This window comes from Salvelinus alpinus, chromosome 22 (genome assembly GCF_045679555.1).
Source record: "Salvelinus alpinus chromosome 22, SLU_Salpinus.1, whole genome shotgun sequence".
NCBI classification, from domain to species: Eukaryota; Metazoa; Chordata; class Actinopteri; order Salmoniformes; family Salmonidae; genus Salvelinus; species Salvelinus alpinus.
This window is the reverse complement of record NC_092107.1, coordinates 9554632-9575562: the sequence shown is the minus strand read 5'-3', so window position 1 is coordinate 9575562 and position 20931 is coordinate 9554632. Positions and strand designations below refer to the sequence as shown.

At 43.0% G+C, this 20931-nt stretch overlaps 1 long non-coding RNA gene across 2 annotated transcripts in view; it reads left to right on the top strand.

Annotated features, from left to right (window-relative positions):
• Positions 1 to 7962: 7962 nt before the first annotated feature.
• Positions 7963 to 20931, top strand: part of LOC139548958 (uncharacterized) — a 61782-nt gene continuing 48813 nt past the window's right edge. For both annotated transcript variants that reach the window (XR_011669800.1, XR_011669799.1), the window contains exon 1: positions 7963 to 8265. This is a non-coding gene — a long non-coding RNA (uncharacterized lncRNA). The remainder of the gene's footprint in view (positions 8266 to 20931) is intronic.

Genomic DNA, 20931 nt, shown 5'->3' with positions numbered 1-20931 from the left:
CCATGTAAGAAAGCTAACGTTTAAGTTCCTTGCTCAGAACATGAGAACATATGAAAGCTGGTGGTTCCTTTTAACATATTCTTCAATATTCCCAGGTAAGAAGTTTTAGGTTGTAGTTATTATAGGAATTATAGGACTATTTCTCTCTATACGATTTGTATTTCTTATACCTTTGACTATTGGATGTTCTTATAGGCACTTTAGTATTGCCAATGTAACAGAATAGCGTCCGTCCCTCTCCTCGCCCCTACCTGGGCTCGAACCAGGAACACATCGACAACAGCCACCCTTGAAGCAGCGTACCCATGCAGAGCAAGGGAAACAACTACTCCAAGTCTCAGAGCGAGTGACGTTTGAAATGCTATTAGCGCGCACCCCGCTAACTAGCTAGCCATTTCACATCGGTTACACCAGCCTAATCTCGGGAGTTGATAGGCTTGAAGTCATAAACAGCGCAATGCTTGAAGCACAGCGAAGAGCTGCTGGGAAAACGCACAAAAGTGCTGTTTGAATGAATGCTTACGAGCCTGCTGCTGCCTACCATCACTCAGTCAGACTGCTCTATCAAATCATAGACTTAATTATAACATAATAACACACAGAAATACGAGCCTTAGGTCATTAATATGGTCGAATCCGGAAACTATCATCTCCAAAACAAAACTTTATTCTTTCAGTGAAATACGGAACCGTTCCGTATTTTATCTAACGGGTAACATCCATAAGTCTAAATATTCCTGTTACATTGCACAACCTTCAATGTTATGTCATAATTACGTAAAATTCTGGCAAATTAGTTCGCAACGAGCCAGGCGGCCCAAACTGTTGCATATACCCTGACTCTGCGTGCAATGAACGCAAGAGAAGTGACACAATTTCACCTGGTTAATATTGCCTGCTAACCTGGATTTCTTTTCGCTAAATATGCAGGTTTAAAAATATATACTTCTGTGTATTGATTTTCAAAAAGGCATTGATGTTTATGGTTAGGTACACTTTGGAGCAACGACAGTCCTTTTTCGTGAATGCGCACTGCATCGATTATATGCAACGCAGGACACGCTAGATAAACTAGTAATATCATCAACCATGTGTAGTTAACTAGTGATTTATGATTGATTGATTGTTTTTTATAAGATAAGTTTAATGCTAGCTAGCAACTTAACTTGGCTTCTTACTGCATTCGCGTAACAGGCAGGCTCCTCATGGAGTGCAATGTAAAGCAGGTGGTTAGAGTGTTGGACTAGTTAACTGTAAGGTTGCAAGATTGAATCCCCAAACTTACAAGGTAAAAATCTGTCATTCTGCCCCTGAACAAGGCAGTTAACCCACCGTTCCTAGGCCGTCATTGAAAATAAGAATGTGTTCTTAACTGACTTGCCTAGTTAAATTAAGGTGTACTGCTCTACTGTAAAGTCCATGGAGAATAAGAGCACCTCCTCCCAGCTGCCCACTGCACTGAGGATAGGAAACACTGTCACCACTGATAAATCTACGATAATCGATCATTTCAATAAGCATTTTGGCTTTCCACCTGGCTACCCCTACCTTGGCCAACACCTCAGCACCCCCTGCAGCAACTTGCCCCCCCCCCCCCCCCCCGCTTCTCCTTCACCCAAATCCATACAGCTGATGTTCTGAAAGAACTGCAAAATCTGGATCCCTGCAAATCAGCTGGGCTAGACAATCTGGACCCTCTCGTTCTAAAGATATCCACCGAAATTGTTGCAACCCCTATTACTTGCCTATTCAACCTCTCTTTCGTATCATCTGAGATCCCCAAAGATTGGAAAGCTTTCCCATCGTCTGAGATCCCCAAAGATTGGAAAGTGCCTCTTCAAAGGGGGAGACACTCTAGACCCAAACTGTTATAGACCTATATCCATCCTGCCCTGCCTTTCTTTGAAAGCCAAGTTAATTGACAGATCACCGACCATTTCGAATCCCCCCGTACCTTCTCCACTATGCAATCTGGTTTCCGAGCTGGTCATGGGTGCACCTCAGCCACGCTCAAGGTCCTAAACGATATCATAACCGCCATCGATAAAAGACAGTACTGTGCAGCCGTCTTCATCGACCTGGCCAAGGCTTTGACTCTGTCAATCACCGCGTTCTTATCGGCAGACTCAATAGCCTTGGCTTCTCAAATGACTGCCTCGCCTAGTTCACCAACTACTTCTCAGATAGAGTTCAGTGTGTCAAATCGGAGGGCCTGTTGTCCGGACCTCTGGCAGTCTCTATGGGGGTACCACAGGGTTCAATTCTCGGGCCGACTCTTTTCTCTGTATATATCAATGATGTCACTCTTGCTGCTGATGAATCTCTGATCCACCTCTACGCAGACGACATCATTCTGTATACATCTGACCCTTCTTTGGACACTGTGTTAACAAACCTCCAAACGAGCTTCAACGCCATACAACACTCCTTCTGTGGCCTCCAACTGCTCTTAAATGCTAGTAAAACTAAGTGCATGCTCTTCAACCGATTGCTGCCCGCACCCTCCCGCCCTACTAGCATCACTACTCTGGACGGTTCTGACCTAGAATATGTGGACAACTACAAATACCTAGGTGTCTGGTTAGACTGTGAACTCTCCTTCCAGACTCACATTAAGCATCTCCAATCCAAAATGAAATCTAGAATCGGCTTCCTATTTCGCAACAAAGCCTCCTTCACTCATGCCGCCAAACATACCCTTGTAAAACTGACTATCCTACCGATCCTTGACCTCGGCGATGTCATTTACAAAATAGCCCCCAACACTCTACTCAGCAAACTGGATGTAGTCTATCACAGTGCCATCCGTTTTATCACCAAAGCCCCATATACTACCCACCACTGCGACCTATATGCTCTCGTTGGCTGGCCCTCACTACATATTCGTCGCCAAACCCACTGACTCCAGGTCATCTATAAGTCTTTGCTAGGTAAAGCCCCACCTTATCTCAGCTCACTGGTCACTATAGCAACACCCACCCGTAGCATGCGCTGCAGCAGGTATATTGCACTGGTCATCCCCAAAGCAAACACTTCCTTTGGTCGCCTTCCAGTTCTCTGCTGCCAATGATTGGAACAAATTGCAGAAATCTCTGAAGCTGGAGTCTTATTTCTCCCTTTCTAATTTTAAGAATCAGCTGTCTGAGCAGCTTACTGATCACTGTACCTGTACACAGCCAATCTGTGAATAGCATACCCGTCTACTTCATCCCCATATTATTACTTACCCTCTTGCTCTTTTGCACCCCAGTATCTCTACTTGTACATCATCATCTGCACATCTATCACTCCAGTATTAATGCTAAATTGTAATTATTTTCGCCTCTAGTGCCTATTTATTGCCTACCTCCCTATTCTTCTCCGTTTGCACACACTGTACATAGATTTTTCTATTTTTCTTTTGTGTTATTGACTGTACGTTTGTTTGTAACTCTGTTGTTGTTTTTGCACTGCTTTGCTTTATCTTGGCCAGGTCGCAGTTGTAAATGAGAACTTGTTCCCAACTGTCCTACCTGGTTAAATAAAGGTGAGAATTTTTTTTTTGTAATAGGCCTACAATATTTCTGTATGACAATTCAAATGACTCAAAATGGCTTGGCTCACTATGAGATAATTAACGGGGAGTGCCTGGATACAGCCCTTAGCCGTGGTATATTGACCATATACCACAAACTCCCGAGGTTCCTTATTGCTATTATGAACTGTTTACCAACGTAATTAGAACAGTATACATGCCCTTAGCCGTGGTATATTGACCATATACCACAAACTCCCGAGGTGCCTTATTGCTATTATAAACTGGTTACCAACGTAATTAGAAGAGTAAAAATGTATGTTTTGTCATACCAATGGTATACTGTCTGATATACCACGGCTTTCAGTCAAGCAGCATTCAGGGCTCGAACTACCAGTTTATATTTACATTTATACCATGGCATGGTTGAATACTCGTTTCTGATTGGCTTGAAGGACATTCTAGAGCGTGCATTATTTCCATAACGCACAGTATATTTGCTCGTGAGAATTCGATGGTTATAGTTCATTCTTACATGTTCTATGTTTTGAGTTACTTTTGAAAGCAATAGTGAATTGAGGACATTGTTGTCATTGTTGAATTTCGATTTTCATAATAGCACGCTGGGACTGATGGTTTGGTTAGCTAAACTAACAAGTCTGTTTGTTTAGTTTCCAAGGTAACTACTGTCTATCTAGTAAACATTTATAGCGGCAAAAGTGTTAAATTTATAGCCATGGTATAGAAGGGATAATCAACTCGTGGCTCTCTGCGCTCTCTGGAAAATAATGCAACTCTGTGGAAGGTTGGTTCCACGTCGTTCATTATTTTCCATAGAACGCATAGTCTTGTGTTGATTATCCCTTACATCATGGGCTTATACACTGAACAAAAATATAAATGCAACATGTAAAGTGCTGGTTTCATGTTTCATTAGCTGAAGTGGGTGGGCCTATGCCCTCCCAGGCCCACCCATGGCTGTGCCCCTGCCCGGTCATGTGAAATCCATAGATTAGGGCCTAATGAATTGACAGATTTTCTTATATTAACTGGAACTCAGCAAAATATTAGAAATTGTTGCGTGTTGCGTTTACATTTCTGTTCAGTATACATGCTCTTGTCAAGTCTTGCAATGCAATATAATGCATTAATACTACAGCTGTGAGCTTGGATTTTCACAAACAATGCCCTATATCAAGGTAATGGTACAAATAATATTTTATATTTTATAAGGCACACAATTGATCCAGAAGTAAATATTGCAGCAATGTTATGTAATGTAAGTTGGGGAAGTTGACTTGAGATCTGTGGCTAATGGGAATGTTTGTGCATTATCAATACATGCAGTTCATTAATAACACATATCAATAGCTGTATATCAATTAATTGTTCTGTCAATACATACAGTGGACTCTGAGGTTAGGTCCTCATACAGTAGCAATTATCAGTAGAATGCAACGTATTTCCTCTCCATCTCCCTCATTTTACTATTGCTATGGGGACTTTCCACAAAGAAAACACAGCAGACCTTAGTGAACCTTTCTTGACCCCTTCTCTCTTTATGGTAGAAGTGGTCATTGACAGGCCAAACATGTTTTTCTCCTCAATGTTTTCAAGTCAACTACCGGTCTCGACAACAAGCACTAGGCTGGCTCACAAACTCTTAAGATCAGATTGCTCTGAGATCCAATTGAAATGGCTCTTGGCTTTAGATTCTCTGCACACCACTTAGACATGTATTCTTTTTCTTGGTTCTTGATTTATTGATTTAAAGAGAGGGAAATATACTACTGTGGACTACCATGATTATGGGGTTTTAGGCACTTGATGGTCAAAAACAAACAAACAATGGACTTTACACATGTATTTGCACAGGAACAGGTGGACGTTAAGTGTGGTCCATTAACAGCATGTTGTTGCCGCCTGCCTTCCCTTTTCAGTGCCAGACTTGAGTTGACAAGCAGTGCGTTTGGGTGAACTAATGTGTTCGGCCATTTCATTTCATTACAGACTGACACTGCTGCACATTGTAAGGCTCAGCCCCTTCTGGGCTGCTCTTAATGACAGTGCTTTGTTCTCGATGCACAGCTTGTCGGCACACAATGTCAGAGGTCATGTTCGGCCTCCAGCCCCCAGACCTCTGTAAAAGAAAGCTAATGAGGCAGCATGGAGCTAAGAGGAACTGGCCACTCTCCTACTGGGGCTCTCCTGGAGCTCAGATAGGCATAGCAAGCCCTATCTTTGAAGCCCTCTTGGCTCAGGGTCTTAGCTTCAGTCACTTTGTTGACGATTCGCCTCCTTCTCTCCCCAGGTCCTGTTAATGACCAAAACTACCTCACAATGCCCCAAAATACCCCAACCAGCTATCCTAATCAATCCTTAAAGCGTAAATCATAGTCTATAGACGCCGAGACGCGCTAGTCCGGCATCCCATTGTGACATACAGTAGTGACGCAGCTCTGAGAAAACCGCAGGGGACGAGCAGCTCGAACACACACCTTCAAAAATGAAAGGGGGGAGGGTAATGAATTAGTAGCTAGGACCCTTCTCCCCTCTAGCCTGTCTCTCTGTCTGCTCCCTGGAAAGTTGGAGCACCAGCCTGACATCACCATATTGACCTGTGCTTTCCCACGACCTTTCATTGACTTTTGATCTCTAGGACCAGTCCACAGCCGTCTGGAGCTCAGGCTTGACTGATACCCCCTTCCCCCGACCCTCTTCCCCATCTTGTCCCCCCCCCCCCCGTATTAACGGACTTGGGTCAGCATGGAGGAGTCTTGAGATTACACAGGCACCTAACTGCATAACATGGTCTCAGAAGAAAACAACTTAAATGAATAACCAATAATTCTACCTTTCGGCTGTATTAGGCAGTTAAGTAATTTAGTTCTGGAAGACATATTGTTTTATGTAATGGTGTTAAGGTGGCTCAGTGTTTAAAAAATGCTTAGGTTGTTGTTAGTGCATTATGTGCCATGTGTACTGGTCAGTATTAGTGCTCCCTGTTCAGGATTGTAGCTCGCTTCTTCTCTCACTGTGCAATGTAATCACTCTCTACAGAATGACTCCATTTCCCCGACCTCTGCTATCAGTCCAGTGTGGGTACGTACACTGCACTGATTCCAGGGTGTTTGTGTGTGTCTGTATGTGTGTTCAGGGGAACAGTGATAAGTGGTGGGAGTAAGTAACCCATCTGTGTGAGGTAGTGGTGTGGGACACAGTGAACAGTAAGCTGAAGTCCTGCTGGATCACCAGTCTGATGCCAAATAGAGGGCTCACACATAGGAAGAGATTATGTTGTTATCAGTCAAGCCCAGGTATAAGGGACCAGCGAGAGAGAGATACATAGATATATGATTGTTTAAAATGTTCTGTTTTTAGAAAGCATTTGCAAGCAATTGTGTTTTTGTGATGACTAACAAGGAAGGAGCTGTGTGAGGAGATATGTTGGGAAAATGAGAAAGGTCACATTTGACATCATTCTGACCTTATTTATGACTTGACCTATGGAACACTGGACTGGTTCGAGTCTTAGAGACCCTCACATCAACGATCATTCCTGTTTAGACTTCACAGAGAGATGAAAAGACTGTTGCAAGTGATCTGGATTGAAAATTAGCTTGAGGCTATGAGTTCCAGTAAGTAGAGCACGTCTTGCTCCAATATTACTAAAATACTGTTTCCACTGTCTGTCTGTCAGAGGAGGGCTATGCTTGTTGATCCAGAGAGGTGGGTATGTTCCTTGGTGGGTAAGGCAAATCGCTTGACTTTGGTATGAGAGTAGCATTCCTGATTCCTGTTCAACTGAGAGACAGGCATGAGGAGGGAGGGAGATAGAGAGAGAGAAACACAAAGAGAGAGATAGTTTCCCTCAGATTACACAGACCCACAAAGAATTCAAAAATACATCCAATTTTGATAAACTCCCATATCTATTGGGTGAAATACCACAGTGTGCAACAGAGCAGCAAGATTTGTGACCTGTTGCCACGAGAAAAGGGCGACCAGTGAAGAACAAACACCATTGTAAATACAACTTATAGTTAGTTATGTTTATTTATTTTCCCTTTTGTACTTTATCTATTTGCACATCATTACAACACTGTATATATACATAATATGACATTTGACATGTCTTTATCTTTTTGGAACTTTTGTAAATGTAATATTTACTGTAAATATTTTATTGTTTATTTCACTTTTGTTTATTATCTATTTCACTTGCTTTGGCAGTGTAAACATATGTTTCCCATGCCAATAGAGCCCATAAACTGAATTGAATTGAATTGTTAGAAAGAGAGAGAGAGATGGAGGGGAAGCCAGGGATTAGAAAGGAAGTAATGTTCATTTAAAAGTGTGCTTCTTAGTTCTGGGCATGCTCAGTGGGGCTTGGCTCTGCTCTACCAGTTCCAGCCTCTACATTTGAACAGGAGGGAGGTGAGGTGACTGTGTCCGAGCAGACTTTAGTGCCACACACTCTCTGTCTCTGTCAGGCTCTCTCGCTGCACAGCTCTCTCTTTTTGTGTTCTTTGACCCTTTTTTTTGGTGTTCAGAGACGGCTGAGGGAGGAAGACAGCTTCAACTAGACAAAACAACTGAAAGAAGAAAGAAAATGAAGAGAAGGAAAATGAACTGACTTTGCCTCAGAAACAGTGGATCTGGAGGGACTAACTTCAAAAGAAAGGCAAGAGGGAGCTGGTGTGAAATATGAGCAGGAAGGAGAGATGAGAAACATGAGGTCTTCTGTTAAGGTCAGTACTATGAGGTTCTCAAGCAAGGGACAGGAGTTCCCTTTTCATGCATTTTTCCTGGTTATTGCACAGTCAAAGTTATTTTATCTCATGTTTGCTTGTATGTGGTGTAATAGGGTGCTTGTGTGGTGCAAATCCTTATTGGTTGAGAATTGTGCAATGTTATAGGGTGGACGGACGAACACGTGGACTCTCTTTATGCCCTTCAATGTTGCTGAGTGGCACCTACTGTATGTAGTCTGTTACTGGTTTAGCTGCCTGCATTCTACCACAGCATATTATGTGACCATTTTGTGTGGAGACTTCAGACGTTTGCATGTCTTGGAATAGGAGTCCACAACCTTAGCCGTAGAGGGATTTGTCTTGGTGTCTTGACTGAAACCATGTGGTTATGATAGAGGAAACAACACTTTGAAAAATGACTACAGCGTGGGCGTGCAGGTTGGATCTATGGAGGTCAGGGAGGTGGTTTTTTGTCGTGGTCAATAGCACTAGCAGAGCAATATGTAGAAATATAGTATATATCTCCAGGGCTCTGGTCAATATCATTTGACAGTGGTCATTGAATGAGTGAAAAGTGTTTTTCTTGACTACACTCTTAGGAAAAAAAGGTGCCATCTAGAACCTAAAAGTGTTTTTCGGCTTTGGCTGTCCCCATAGGAGAACCCTTTGAAGAACACTTTGTGGTTCCCGGCAGAACCCTTTTGGAACCAAAAAGGGTTCTACCTGAAACCAAAAAGGGTTCTCCTATGGGGACAGCCGAAGAACCCAGTTGGAACCCTTTTTTCTAAGAGTGCATTCAGATGTCATCAAAGAAATGATCATAGTTTGGATACAGACAGTCATTCCGCAGCCTTGAATGATTGCCTATTGTCAACTCAGATTATTTATCCTAATACACTCAATGTCACAATGTTATATCCCTATTCCATTCTATTGTATTCTACTCTATTCTCCCAATTTTACAAGAACTTCAGCATTGTAGTGGAATAATTCGCCCTGAAATCATCAGACTTGTTTGAATAACGTGTCATTGTATTGGAGTAATAAACAGCATCTTGGTATGCATACAATAATGAACTTGTCGTTTTACTATTCGGGGTATTAGGCAGTTTATCTGGCTGTGCGAATACTGAAGGTATAATTCCTGGGTCGTGTTCGTTCGGTTTCAAATGAAAGAAAAGGGACTGAAACAGGAGTGGGACTACCTCCATAAGAAATGCACATTTTCGTTTTTTCATTTTTAAATCGTTTTCCGGTGTGTGCCCTAATGAACACTACCTAGGTATATCCCAGCATGTTTCATGCCTTGCTACTGGTTGGTGTCAGTGGTGACCTCCCCACGGATGTTGTGTTGCCAGATGTATAATTTATGCCTCTAGAACTGGGGCAGAATATGTCACCGGGGGAGAGTGTGCTAGTGCTGATAGAGCTGAACATTGTGTACATTACCCTATAACCTCCTTGTTATTTACTCAATAAATAAGGCACAGAATTAAACACCACAAAATCATCATGCTTTTGTGGGTTTATGAACTTCAAGACAACATGTGACGTTGATAGTATTTCAGGACCTTCCTAAAGGAGGTATGTGGTATCTGTTTAGTTCAATCCAAGCTCATAGTGGTTCTGGTTGTAGCTTTCCAATACACACTGTGACAGAAATTCAGCAACATACAGCGGATGCAATATTATCTAACAGATGTGCCCTCTCTTACTATATAGATATATCCTAGTATCATAGTCAGCTGTTCACTAACATTTTCGGAGAAACCTGTTGATGATCGCCCTTCCATTCTCTAAGTCAGTCTACTCCTTTCTTTGGTCGTGACAGAAAGTTAATGGGGAAAAAAACCTTGGGTACTGACGGATGTGTCTCTCATTTCCTCCTATTGGCTAAGGTGTGGTAGAGATGAGCGGTGGTTTCAGTACAATGAACATGCTGTTCGGTAACTGTGGCATACCAGACATATTTATCCTTCCCACCTACCCCACTGTCAGGTTATGCTCGGACTGAAACAGGCATTCCTTTGAAACACCCTGTTGTCCTCTTTACACTGAGTATTCGTGTTAGTTCAACAGACTCCCATGACTATCAACCACCAGCGACACTATGGATACCTAGTCAGTTGGTCAACTGAATGCGTTCAACTGAAATGTGTCTTGCACATTTAGCCCAAACCCTCTGAATCAGAGAGGTGTAGTGTGCTGCCTTTAATTGACATTCACAGCACCAAGATATTTTGTTGGGGGTTAACTGCCTTACTCAAGGGCAGAACTATCAAGGTGAGACCCACATGCAGACACAGGAGGCAGATGGTTAGAGTCTTACAATGTTTATTAATCCAAAGGGGTAGGCAAGAGAATGGTCGTGGACAGGCAAAAAGGTCAAAACCAGATCAGAGTCCAGGAGGTACAGAGTGGCAGACAGGCTTGTGGTCAAGGTAGGCAGAATGGTCAGGCAGGCGGGTACAAAGTCCAGAAATAGGCACGGGTCAAAACCGGGAGGACTAGAAAAAGGAGAATGCAAAAAGCAGGAGAACGGGAAAACCACTGGTTGACTTGGAAACATACAAGACAAACTGTCACAGAGAGACAGGAAACACAGGGATAAATACACTGGGGAAAATAAGCGACACCTGGAGGGGGTGGAGACAATCACAAGACAGGTGAAACAGATCAGGGCGTGACAAGAACAGCAAATGTTTCCACCACCTCACTGCCCCAATGCTCTTAACCACTAGGCATAGGTTTGACAGATAGCAAGCTTGTTATTTCCTGATGAATCCCCAAGAGGATATGATTCATCTTTTAATCATTTCATACATAAAAAAAATTGTTAATCTTGAAGCAGAAACAGGCTGGTTTTGACCAAATGACAGCAGTGATTATGAGTAAAGTAAAAGATTAAAACGGAATGTTTTCGGGATATGACAGTGGACATGATCAAATCACACAATGTTGTCTATCTCATAAGCTTATAAGCTCATAAGCTACAGTTGTAAAAGTCATCATTGGCATCGTTTTAGACATAGTAATATACTTGGGTAGCCTCACTTAGGCCATGAGCCAGGCAAGCAGCTCACAATTAAACTTGGGATGAGTAGACACCTCATGGGGCCCAACTCTTCCCAGAGAACTCCAATAAAGAATCCTCAGAGAGCGAGCCAGAGGAAGGAGAATGGAGGCCAGACCTTGGCCCATTGGGCTCTGGTCAAAAGTAGTGCACTATGTAGGGAAAAGGGTGCCATTAGGGTCGCCACGCCACCCTGCACAGTGAATGCCAACCCAATCTTTGCCCTCTGAGGCTCAGGATCATTCAAACAGTATGAAGCCATATTCTCTGAAAGAGCTGTGAACTTGTCAACTCCCTTCGGCTCCCTGTCACATTTAGTTGTTTGTTACTTTTCAGTCTCGGGGTGAGGGACATTGAAATGCTCCAATGACTATTGGCCTCCATTCATTGGGACTAGGGCTTGTATGATGGTTGGAAATAGATGCATCAATCTAATGCCACTTCTCTGGGTGTTGCCACATCTCTCCTGGGGAGAGGACAAAGGCTAGGGCATGATGGGTAGACAGATGCATGATGGGAGCAGGGCAGCCTCTCATCCCCATGGTGATCCTAACAATGAAGCCAGAGCTTAGATGGGCAGATACTGAAGTATCCCATCTGGGGAGTCCTGAGTCTCGGTACAAGTGGATGATATTCAAATTGCAACCTCAAGGGGGTTTGTTCAATGTTTTAAACCATGTTTTCTCCTGCTTGTCAGAGAATTGTTGTGTGGTAATGAGATTGAAGGGTAGAAAGAGGCTCATAGGTGGGAAGATGTTGGAGTGGATTGATTATTTTTATTTCAGTATGAGCTGCACGGCAAGTCTCCATCTGACACGGTGGCTGTTACTGTCTGGAGGACCATTTAATGAGAAGGAGAGGGGTGAGCGGGAGCAAGGCTTGAAAACGAACAGTGTCTAGCTAGCAGATCCGCGTCAGTGGTTAAGCAAGGTTATCTCAGTGACATCAGGGCTGTGTTATGAATACGGGGTAAAAGGATTCAGTCGTCTGTTGACATAAAGCTAACGGCATGCCTGCAGAGGGAACATAAACACAGAATATTGTGCTTTATTGGAAGTCAACATTGGTCCATCTTAGTTAGTTTCTACTTTCTACTTTCTACTTGCTAACAGAAGGTGGACATATTTGACGCACACAATACAACGACAGGTCATTTTCAACAGTCGTTTGGTATAGATTGTGTCAATTGTTCTTGGTTGCGGTTTGCGCTGTGTAGGAGTTATCTGGGCTTTGTGAAAGGCGAAACAATCTTCGGAAGCACCTGGGTCACTTATCTGTGTGGCTTCTCATTTTCAGGGAGCTGAGTCTTTTTGATTGACTCACCCTGGAGAGATCCTGTGGCAATGCACTTCCTCTGAACCCTGTATCCATCCACCATCTCTCTTCTGTTATCTACTTTTTCCCTTTCACTGTACTGCTGTAGCTTGTCATATAACATCATCATACCAGTAATTCTGAACTGATATAATCAGTCCAAGTGTTCAAAATGCTCTTTTCTGGTTGAAAATGAGTCTAAGGACCCTGCTTGACAATGAGCCTAAGGACCCTGGGACTAAACACCTCCTTCTGAATCTGGATCCTGGACTTCCTGACGGGCCTCCCCCAGGTGGTAAGAGTAGGCAACAACACTGCCATGCTGATCCTCAACATGGGGGCCCCACAGGGGTCCATGCTTAGTCCCGTCCTGTACTCCCTGTTCACCCATGACTACGTGGCCAAGCGCGACTCCAACACCATCATTAAGTTTGCTGACGACACAACGGTGGTAGGCCTGATCACCAACAACAATGAAACAGCCTATAGGGAGGAGGTCAGAGACCTGGCAGTGATGCCAGGACAACAACCTCTCCTTCAATGTGATCAAGACAAAGGTGATGATCGTGGACTACAGGAAAAGGAGGGCTGAACACGCCCCCCCATTCACGTCAACGGGGCTGTAGTGGAGCGGGTCGAGAATTTCAAGTTCCTTGGTGTCCACATCATCACCAACGAACTATCATGGTCCAAACATACCAAGACAGTCGTGAAGAGGGCACGACAAAACCTTTTCCCCCTCATGAGACTGAAAAGATTTGTCATGGGTCCCCAGATCCTCAAAAAGTTCTACAGCTGCACCATCCAGAGCATACTGACTAGAGGTCGACCAATTAATCGGAATGGCCGATTAATTAGGGCCGATTTCAAGTTTTCATAACAATCGGAAATCTGTATTTTTGGGCACCGATTTGCCGATTAATTTTTTTATTATACCTTTATTTAACTAGGCAAATCAGTTAAGAACACATTCTTATTTTCAATGACGGCCTAGGAACGGTGGGTTAACTGCCTTGTTCAGGGGCAGAACGACAGATTTTCACCTTGTCTGCTCGGGGGATCCAATCTTGCAACCTTACAGTTAACTAGTCCAACGCAATAACGACCTGCCTCTCTCTCGTTGCACTCCACAAGTTACGCGAATGCAGTATACCAAGGTAAGTTGCTAGCTAGCATTAAACTTATCTTATAAAAAACAATCAATCATAACCACTAGTTAACTACAAATGGTTGATATTACTAGATATTATCTACTGCGTTGCATATAATCTGACTGAGCATACAAGTATCTAAGTATCTGACTGAGCGGAGGTAGGCAGAAGCAGGCGTGTAAACATTCATTCAAACAGCACCTTCGTGCGTTTTGCCAGCAGCTCTTCGTTGTGCGTCAAGTATTGCGCTGTTTATGACTTCAAGCCTATCAACTCCCGAGATGAGGCTGGTGTAACCGAAGTGAAATGGCTAGCTAGTTAGCGCGCGCTAATAGCGTTTCAAACATCACTCGCTCTGAGCCTTCTAGTAGTTGTTCCCCTTGCTCTGCATGGATAACGCTGCTTCGATGGTGGTTGTTGTCGTTGTGTTGCTGGTTCGAGCCCAGGGAGGAGCGAGGAGAGGGACGGAAGCTATACTGTTACACTTGCAATACTAAAGTGCCTATAAGAACATCCAATAGTCAAAGGTTAATGAAATACAAATGGTATAGAGGGAAATAGTCCTATAATTCCTATAATAACTAAAACTTCTTACCTGGGAATATTGAAGACTCATGTTAAAAGGAACCACCAGCTTTCATATGTTCTCATGTTCTGAGCAAGGAACTGAAACGTTAGCTTTCTTACATAGCACATATTGCACTTTTACTTTCTTCTCCAACACTTTGTTTTTGCATTATTTAAACCAAATTGAACATGTTTCATTATTTACTTGAGGCTAAATTGATTTTATTGATGTATTATATTAAGTTAAAATAAGTGTTCATTCAGTATTGTTGTAATTGTCATTATTACAAATAAAATAAAATAAATCAGCCGAATAATCGGTATCGGCTTTTTGGCCCTCCAATAATCGGTATCGGTATCGGCGTTGAAAAATCATAATCGGCCGACCTCTAATCCTGACTGGTTGCATCACCGCCTGGAATGGCAACTGCTCGGCATCTGACCGTAAGGCGCTATAGAGGGTAGTACGTACGGACCAGTACATCACTGGGGCCAAGCTTCCTGCCATCCAGGACCTATATACTAAGCATTGTCAGAGGAAGGCCCCAAATATGATCGAATCAAATTTTATTTGTCACATAGAGATGGTTACCAGATGTTAATGCGAGTGTAGCGAAATGCTTGTGCTTCTAGTTCCGACAGTGCAGTAATATATAACAAGTAATCTAACAATTCCCCACCAACTACCTAATACACACAAATCTAAAGGGGTGAATGAAAATATGTACATTTAAGTATATGGATGAGCGATGGCCGAGCGACATAGGTAAGGTGCAATAGATGGTATAAAATACAGTATTTACATGTGATATGAGTAATGTAAGATATGTAAACATTATTATAGTGGCATTATTTAGAGTGCATTGTATAAAGTGACTAGTGATCCATTTATTTAAGTGGCCTGTGATTGGGTCTCAATGTAGGCAGCAGCCTCTCTGAGTTAGTGATTTCTGTTTAGCAGTCTGATGGCCTTGAGATATAAGCTGTTTTTCAGTCTCTCGGTCCCAGCTTTGATGCACCAGTACTGACCTCGCCTTCTGGATGGTAGCGGTGTGAACAGGGAATCAAAGACTCCATTCACCCAAGTCATAGACTGTTCTCTCTGCTACCGCACGGCAAGCGGTACCAGAGTGCCAAGTCTAGGACCAAAAGGCTCCTTAACAGCTTCTACCCCCAAGACATAAGACTGCTGAAGAATTAATCAAATGGCCACCGGACTATTTACATTGACCCCCCCTTTGTTTTTACACCGCTGCTACTCACTGTTTATTATCTATGTATAGTCACTTTACCCCTACCTACATGTACAAATTACCTCGACTAACCTGTACCCCCACACATTGACTCAGTACCGGTACCCCCTGTATATAGCCTTGTTATTGTTATTTTATTGTGTTACATTTTATTTTATTTTTTACTTTAGTTTATTTAGTGAATATTTTCTTTACTCTATTTCTTGAACTGCATTGTTGGTTAAGGGCTTGTAAGTAAGCATTTCACTGTCAGGTTGTATGTCACAAAAAAGTTTGATTTGATTCTTTTGGGTCTAAAATGGTATACTATTGGATGTATGTGATAAATGTTATAAAGTTCATCTCAGTTGTACCTGGCGTGTCCGTCTGTCTGCCTGTTCCAGACAGAGGTGTGTGAGATGGAATGCATCTGGGTTTGGGCTACTTTGCCCTCTCTCTATCTCTCTCTCTCTTCTGCTTGGGGTGATACTCACAGGTTGGCTCTTTATGGGGAGGCTGGGGCTCAGACAGTGGAGATTTATAGAGATGATAAAAGCAGTGGAGGAGAGCAATAATGGCACAGCACAGACGAATGCTCCTCCAAGCCCTGTCCACTCACATCTCACAGGACATAATCTACCACAGACAGACATAATTTTCTGTGCCACTAAAGGTGTTTGTGGGAATCAGGTGCTTGTCTGGGTGAAAGATACTGGTGATTTTCAAAAAATGTAAGAAGATAGCAACTAGATAATATGTAACAAAGACTGATATGTATTGTGCCTTTGAAATGTTGCCTCTCCCTGCAGCTCACTCTTGCTCTCAGCTTACTCTCTTGCTCTCACTTCTCTGACAATAATATGAATCATTTTTTTTATGCAGGAGTGGTGTGTAACTGGCAGACAGGGTGAGGATAGGGGGGATGAGAGAGAGAGAGAGGTGGATAATGGACACGAAGGGAACATATTTACAGAGCTTTGTTTTATGTTAAGGACTGGAAGACCAAACATAATAAAACATACTGTATGTCCATAGCAGCCAATGTCTTTGACGTTCATATACCTCTTCCTGCCTGCCGCTATATTTCAGAGGTGGGACCAAGTCACTATTCACAAGGTCCAAGTCTCAATTAGAACGGGTCGAGTTTCGAGTTCAATCCAAGTGGTGCATTCTAAGAGCAAATCGAGTTGAGTTAAAGAAAATGTATACATGCAAAGACTACAAATCTTTGTCTATTTATGAAGGCTACCAGACAGCCCTTTTCATCATTTTGTTATTATTCAATAATACATTTTAACAATTCCAAATGCAAGCTTCAAAAGTAAATGATCAATTTCAAGCAATTTTGACATACCAAAAGACCAGTAATTGACACTTGATGCCTCATTGCTGGTGAGCTTCCCAATTAAACAGTTTATATTCTTGATCCCCCAAAATGTTTGGAGCTGCATATGTATTTATGGCATTCCTCTCTCCGTACAATTTGGCGTTTGCGCTGCTTCCGATCCAATCAGCAATATGTTCAATAGCTACCCAACCTGTGTTGATTGACAGTTTGCTGGTCCAATCAAATGCCCGAGTGTGTGTTTCACTAGCCAATCTGTTGTAAAAACAATTGGCAAGTGCGTTGCTGTGGCTGCAGTCTCCGGCTGCGTGGAGAGTAATCCACAGATCATTTAAAGTCATCGGTCTCAAGTCAAAGTCTCGAGTCTTGAGGCTTCAAGTCTCAAGTTATTTTATTTTCTATCTAGTTGAATCTCAAGTCATCAAATTTCTGACGAGTCAAACTCGAGTCCATGTCATGAGACTCGAGTCCACACCTCTGCTGTAATTTCCTCCTCTCCCTACTCCTGCCCCAGTCACTTAAGGTTGGGTCATTGCATTTTTTTCGTGACACTGTTGAATGTGTTGTTACCACACATGGGCATTGTGGTTGTCGTTGGTTTCCGAATGAACTGTTTTGCTTATCACATTGGACCCCGCTTGCACTGATAGAATTTCTTTGATGAGTTAGTGATCTCTCTGTGTCTTTATCTCCCTTCCCCTCTCTTTCCCTGTCCTCCTCTCCTGCTTCATCTCCCTTTCCATTTCTTCCTCTAACCAGCTGGAGCTGAGGGCGGAGAGAGCGTGCCCTTTTGTTAGTGGGCTGAGAGTAAGGTCAGTGTGGTTGACTCCCCCGCCCTCTCCCAGATAAACTCAATGAATAGTATCATCCTGGGGACTGCTGGGTAGGCAGATTAACCAATGAGTCTCTCACAGTAAATGACTACACCAGGAATTGTTTGGCCTATTTCACCTTAGCTTTACCACCATTAACACAACTGAAAATAAGAGCAACTGAACTGTCATGACTTTGATTTAGATGCGTTGAATATTACTGCCAATAGGCACTTTCTTCAGGAAATGTATGGTCTTTGAGCTGATGTTTTTCCACAGGATACATTTAATTCGATAAATTCAACCAAATGTCAGACATATAGACCGTGAGAAAAAAAGCCTTTGCAATGTTTTTGTGTATCCAATCATATTTGCCAAAATGTGTGTGCAATGTTGGAGCAACATGTTATTGGGCGTAGCTCTTTGTCACAGAGTGTCACCCTGTAAAGAGATCTGAATGAAAGGGCATAGTTTGTTTTCACAGTAACTGAAACTGATGAAAGGAGGAGAGTCGGCCAAGGGCACACTGTGAGCTGTGTTCGGTCACTCTCCCTTTCCCTCATCTCTCTTTGCTTTTAGTTCCTTTTTGGACCATTCAAATGCTAATAGAGGTCAGGAGATGAGGTGGTTCTCACGTTCAACTTGAAACTTGGGTCCTTTGTGTGGCTGTGGCTCAAGCTGCTGGGACAGAAGCCAGAGTTGAAATGAAAGTCTGTTGAAATTCCCCAATGGGATTGGCCTTGGGCTGGGGCATGGGCTGGCTTTACAGGCTGGGGCTGACCACCTGGGGAAGGTCTGGTCTGGGCTGGCCTTTGGCTTTTCTAGACTTGCCTAAGTTTGGGCTTGGGTTGCTGATTTGGTCTGAGTTTGGGGTTTGGGTTGAGCTGGGGTTTGAGCTTGGGCTGGAACTTTGCAGAGGCTGGTGTCTGGGGTTTGGGCTGGGGTTGTGGTAAGGGGCTGGAGCTGGGCTTTAGGCTCTAGAGCTGCCAAGGATGAACCTATTAGGGATATGTTGGACCTTTGGACAAAGGTCCATTGACTTTGTAATTATTATTCAGTAAAAGGAAGAACAGGACCTCCTGAGTGGCGCAGAGATCGTCACTACACACCCGGATTCGATCCCGGGCTGTATCACAGCTGGCCTTGATCGGGAGTCCCATAGGGCGGCGCACAATTGTCCCAGCGTCGTTCGGGTTAGGGGAGAGTTTGGCCGGGGGGGGCTCATCGCGCTCTAGCGACTCCTAGTGACGGGACGGGCGCCTGTAGACTGACCTCGGTCATCAGTTGAATGGCGTTTCCTCCAACACATTGGTGCGGCTGACTTCCGGGTTAAGCGGGTGGGTGTTAGGAAGCGTGGTTTGGCGGGTCATGTTTCGGAGGATGCATGACTTGCCCGTTGGGGAGTTACAGCGATGAGACAAGATCGAAATTGGGGAGAAAAAGGAAGATCAGTAGCTAAACAGCAGATTGGTGATGATCAGTGTTTCTGTGGATGCTTGCAGATCCACAGAATTTAAGAGGACTCTTATTTAACCTTTATTTAACTAGGGAAGTCAGTTAAGATCAAATTCTTATTTACAATGATGGCCTACCTGGTCAAACCCGGACGACGCTGGGGAAATTATGCGCCGCCCTATGGGACTCCCAATCACGGCCGGTTGTGATACAGCCTGGAATCGGACCAGGGTCTGTAGTGACGTCTCGAGCACTGAGATGCAGTGCCTTAGACCGCTGCGCCACTTTGGAGCCTGAAATACAGTAACAAAATACATATTTTGAGCTCCTACATTTTTCTTGTACATAGGCCTCTAAACAGCTTCTGGAGTTAGGAGTTTGCATCCATTTCAGTTCTGACGGGTTGTCATTAAGTTAACTTTGTAAGCATGATTAACCACTTTGCCAAGCCTCGCAATCGTGGGTCATTTTTAGGAACTGCGTCAGAATTGCATGGCCTATATGCAAGAGACAAATGACACGTGAAATTTCAGCGGAGGTGGTAGTAAAGGCAGTCAGCTGAAGGTTGGTGGTATGTTGGTGATATGTGGTGGTTTTGTAAAAGTACTTGTTTAGGTTATACTTACATTTTAGGAGAACAGAAAGATTTGTATGAGAGTCCATTCTCTGTGTTACCTTGAGGAATCAGAGATTTCCTCAGTAGGGAAACATAAATTGCATGAATTACTGCCCATGCCCTTGGGTGTGCTGAAACAGGCAGTGATTGCTGCATTTGCCCTGCGGCTACGCTAGTGGTATCTATCAATAATATAGTGATATAGAACCCGTGTTTGCGTAAGTCAGGAGTTGAGAAGTTAAATAACTGAATGGTATCATTAAAGCTTAGTTAGAAGGAAAACAAGGCTGCCCAGCCACAAGCGGTTGAATGTTTATTATAGAGGTCGACCGATTATGATTTTTCAACACCGATACCGATTATTGGAGGACCAAAAAAAGCCGATACCGATTAATCGGCCGATTAAAAAAAATATATATATATATATATTTGTATTAAATGACAATTACAACAATACTGAATGAACAATCGCCACTTTTATTTTAACTTAACATAATACATTAATAAAATCCATTTCGTAAATAAATAATGAAACATGTTCAATTTGGTTAAATAATGCAAAAACACAGTGTTGGAGAAGAAAGTAAAAGTGCAATATGTGCCATGTAAAAAAGCTAACGTTTAAGTTCCTTGCTCAGAACATGAGAACATATGAAAGCTGGTGGTTCCTTCAATATTCCCAGGTAAGAAGTTTTACGTTGTAGTTATTGTAGGAATTATAGGACTATTTCTCTCTATACCATTTGTATTTCATATACCTTTGACTATTGGATGTTCTTATAGGCACTTTAGTATTGCCAGCCTAATCTCGGGAGTTGATAGGCTTGAAGTCATAAACAGCTCTGTGCTTCAAGCATTGCTAAGAGCTGCTGTTTGAATGAATGCTTACGAGCCTGCTGCTGCCTACCACCGCTCAGTCAGACTGCTCTATCAAATATCAAATCATACACTTAATTATAATATAATAAACACACAGAAATACGAGCCTTTGTTCATTAATATGGTCAAATCCGGAAACTATCATTTTGAAAACAAAACGTTTATTCTTTCAGTGAAATACGGAAATGTTCCGTATTTTATCGAACGGGTGGCAACCCT